This window comes from Zea mays, chromosome 4 (genome assembly GCF_902167145.1).
Source record: "Zea mays cultivar B73 chromosome 4, Zm-B73-REFERENCE-NAM-5.0, whole genome shotgun sequence".
Lineage (NCBI taxonomy): Eukaryota > Viridiplantae > Streptophyta > Magnoliopsida > Poales > Poaceae > Zea > Zea mays.
The window spans coordinates 153,160,900-153,165,104 of NC_050099.1; positions in this window are offsets into that span (position 1 = coordinate 153,160,900).

Below are 4,205 nucleotides of genomic sequence, written 5' to 3' on the forward strand. Positions count from 1 at the left end.
CTCGCACGACACTTATACCCACTATCCTTGTGTCGGTGTTTAGAGCCCGACCGCGCACCCGGGGTTACCCCTCGAGATGCTTTTGGGTAGGACGGTGTTGTTTACTGTAACTCAATGATTCGTGCGAGACACACGAGAGACGGTGGACAATTTTCTACAGGTTCGGGCCGCTTTGAGATGCGTAATGCCCTACTTCCTGGTGTGGATCTTTATGTGGTGGGTTACAAGGGGAATCTCCAGTATGGAGAAAGTTAGTGAGCTAAGTAGATGGTCGATGGATGACTTGGAAATGATGGGGTACCCTTTAGGCCTTATATATCCGACCGTGGGGTACTACATGCGTGTATGATAACGATGTATACCTAAGTAATAGTGAACCGACTAATCTTATCTTCCTACAATCTTGCTGACTTATCCTCATTTGGTTCCGACGTCCAGGGGCGTCGCGCGGGAGAATCAGATTAAAGCTGTGGATAACGTTTAAATCCGACGAGCCATTTGGGCCCGAGTCTGCTCATTCCCTGCGTCGGCCCATTCTGCCAGCAGTTCTCCCCTTGCCCACGAAGGGATGGTCTTGCGAGTCAACAGGCCCAAAGCTTTTCGCGAGGCCTTCTTGCCTTGTAGTGGACCCGGGGGACATCTGTCCCCCACACCTCGAGTGTCACAGAGCCGCGGGTACGCGGGCAAATAATCACACATATATTATATACATATATAAATACACATATTACACACACATCATATATATATACACACGTGGGTTTGTGGGCACAGGTACAACTTTTTCATACTTTCGAGAAAAAAAAACCATCGGGTTAAGAAACGAACCCGCACCCTTGCCTGCAGGTACAAACTCAAACCCACACACGTACCTTATAGGGTTTTTACCCATGAACAAGTGGGTAAAATGTGCTCGTTTCATCCCTAGGTGAGAATCCGACGAGTATAGAGCTACTCCCATTGCCCATCATAATAATATTGTCTCATGGATCCTAGACATCAAACAACACTGGTGGCGGCTGCACGTTGAGCCGATGGTGCAACATCCACTTCTCCTCCACATAGTCTTGCAGTGCCTAGATGTCAGCATTGCCTTCGTGTCCATACATCATCACGATGTTAAGCTCTCCATCTTGCTCTAGTAGATTGCTCATCACCCCCACCGACTCCATGCCTACAGCAGGCGACAATCACGCAGAATGCCTAGGGATGGCAATTTTACCCATGGGTTTGGATATCTAACTCGTCAGGTTCGAGCATGGAATTTGACCTACGAGCCTCGCTCGTACCCGACCCGTGATAAAATTGGGTCGAGTACGGGTTTTATCTCTTACTCGAGGGTGCTCAACGGTTATCCAAAATTAGGAAAGATATATTTTAGGTCAAAAGAAAACCGACCCAATAGCCCATCAGTCCATCACCATCGTCTAACCCTAGCACAAACTCTCCTCCCCTCGATCCCCTCCAGACTAGCGGTCATGGCTCCCAAGTGAAGTCCCACACCCAATCTCCCACCCTCGTTAATGTGAGGCAATATATTCAAACCAATATATGGTCAAGCCAATTCATGATTTCTCATATCTTATTCATTTTGGCTTAAGCAATCCTCTTAATCACTTCAATCTCTATTCTGATCATATTTATGCATAGTGATTTCTCAGGTATTGTCCATATATTCAAACCAATATAGAGACCATATTATATCCATTTGTATTGTCTCCTTTGATGTCTGATTATTAGATATATGACCTTTTGTCTTTTGATCTTCATGCAATATCCCATCTCCATATTTCCAAATGACCTTACTTATGGAATATCATCATCATTGCTTAATGTTGATCCTTTATACTTTTTCTATTATGAGCAATCCGTGTATATGAGACATTTTTATATCAAACCATGTCTCTTGACTATTTTCAATCATGATTGCATTTTCAACTTTTCTGTTCAACACTTAGCAAACTGATTAGTCCTTTAAGTGTGTTGTTATCAAAATCACCAAAACCCACAAAAAGATGGATGCACTTTCAGTTTTTAATGAAGCGGCCATTGCACTAATAGCTCCATTATTTCATATACTTATAAGTGTTTGTGAATTGTGAGTTGAATTTGTGAAGTTTGCTTATGTATGCCTATGATTCTGTGTAAAATGGTGAATTATGAGATTGTTTAATTGTGAGTTTTTTAATTGTACACCAATTATTTTGTGTCATGGTCTAGTGTGTGGCACGACCCGCTCAAGAAAGTGTACCATCGTGCTGGGCCGGGATGATCTGGGCTTGGTCATGTTGTTCTTAGGCAGCCTATTAAGCACGTGGGCCAAGCTCAGGCCCGTCGATGAGGGTGTGTGAGGTGAGAACCTACACAGTGCCCCTAAATTGATAGGCCTCCCATTTCTTAATTGGTCCATCAACGAATGGCAAAAAATGGCTCTTTATGTGCCTGTTAGCATGTTCAGCTGCTTGCCTGTTTAGAGAATTGTGCATCATCCATCTCTCTAGTGGTGTTTGACTGTTTGTTGAGATTAGTTGTGTTTTTCAATTTTCAAGGATCATCATGTAGACATTCTCAGTAGTCAATTAGTCATGTCAATGTTTAGGGTCTTATAAGTATTTCGCTCCTAAGCCCTAGATTTCTGGAGATGACCCTAGTCGACCCGTCACTAGGGTCATGCCAGAGATTTCAAGGGCCGTGGGCGAAAACATATATGGAGATCCTTTTGACCCATGTGTGTGTATTTCGACGGGCCAAACGGAAAACACAATTAGCTAGCTCTTACCTATGTGTCGAGGACCATAATTAGGGGTACCCTCAAGACTCCTAATTCTCAGCTGGTAACCCCCATCAGCATAAAGCTGCTAAGGCCTGATGGGTGCGATTAAGTCAGGAATCAGTCCATTCGAGCGACTCGATCACGCCTCGCCCGAGCCTAGCCTCGGACAAGGGCAGCCGACCCCGGAGGATTTCTGCCTCACCCGAGGCCCCCCTCCGACGGCGAACATATCTCCGGTTCGCCCGAGGCCCTGCCTTCGCTAAGAAGCAACCCTGACTAAATCGCCGCACCGACCGACCAAGTCGCAGGAGCATTTAATGCAAAGGTAGCCTGACACCTTTATCCTGACGCGTGCCCCTCCGGCAGAGCCGAAGTGACTTAATCGCTCGAATCCGTGGTCGGCTGCCCATGTCCGAGGCTAGGCTCGGGCGAGGCGTGATCGAGTCGCTCGAATGGACTGATTCCTGACTTAATCGCACCCATCAGGCCTTAGCAGCTTTATGCTGATGGGGGTTACCAGCTGAGAATTAGGAGTCTTGAGGGTACCCCTAATTATGGTCCCCGACAGTAGCCCCCGAGCCTCGAAGGGAGTCTTAGCACTCGCTTGGAGGCTTTCGTCACACTTTTTTGCAAGGGGACCAGCCTTTCTCGGTTGCATTTTGTTCCGGTGGGTGCGCGCGAGCGCACCCGCCGGGTGTAGCCCCCGAGGCCTCGGAGGAGTGGTTTCACTCCTTCGAGGTCTTAATGCCTCGCGTAATGCTTCGGCTGGTCTGGTCGTTCCCTCATGCGAGCTGGCCGTAGCCCGGGTGTACGGTTGGGTCCCAAGCTCTCGGGCTGGTATGTTGACGCTGTCAACGGTTCGGCCGGAGCCGGGTTTGTGAGAGCAGCCCCCGAGCCTCTGCACAGGGCGAGAGGGCGATCAGGGACATACTCGGCTTTTTTACATACGCCCCTGCGTCGCCTTTCCGCAAGGAGGAGGGGGGGGGGGGAAAGCGCCATGTTGCCCTCGATGGGCGCCGAACATGGTGTCTCCGGTGAGCTGCAAGTGGGTAATCCGAGTGGACGTCCGTGCCCCGTTCGTTAGGGGTCGGCTAGGGGCCAAGAGGCACGCCCAAAAGTACCTACGGGTGATCTGCTGGACCTGGTCCCCTGGCGACGGGGTCCGAGGGCTCGATGCCTCTCTCTGATGGGATTCCGTTACAAGATCGCTCCCGCTGGTCTCGGAAATGTCCTAGGGTACCTCGGGAGCGCAGCCCGAGCCTTGGTTATGTATCGAACGTACCCATGGTCATCCCTCGCTCGGCGTCTGAGGCGGCTGTGAACCCTTCGGGGGCCAGCCTTCGAACCCCTGATCAGTAATGGGCGCGGAGCCCGAGTAGCCTGAGGCGGCCGTGGAACCCTTCGGGGGGCCGGCCTTCGAACCTCTGACCAG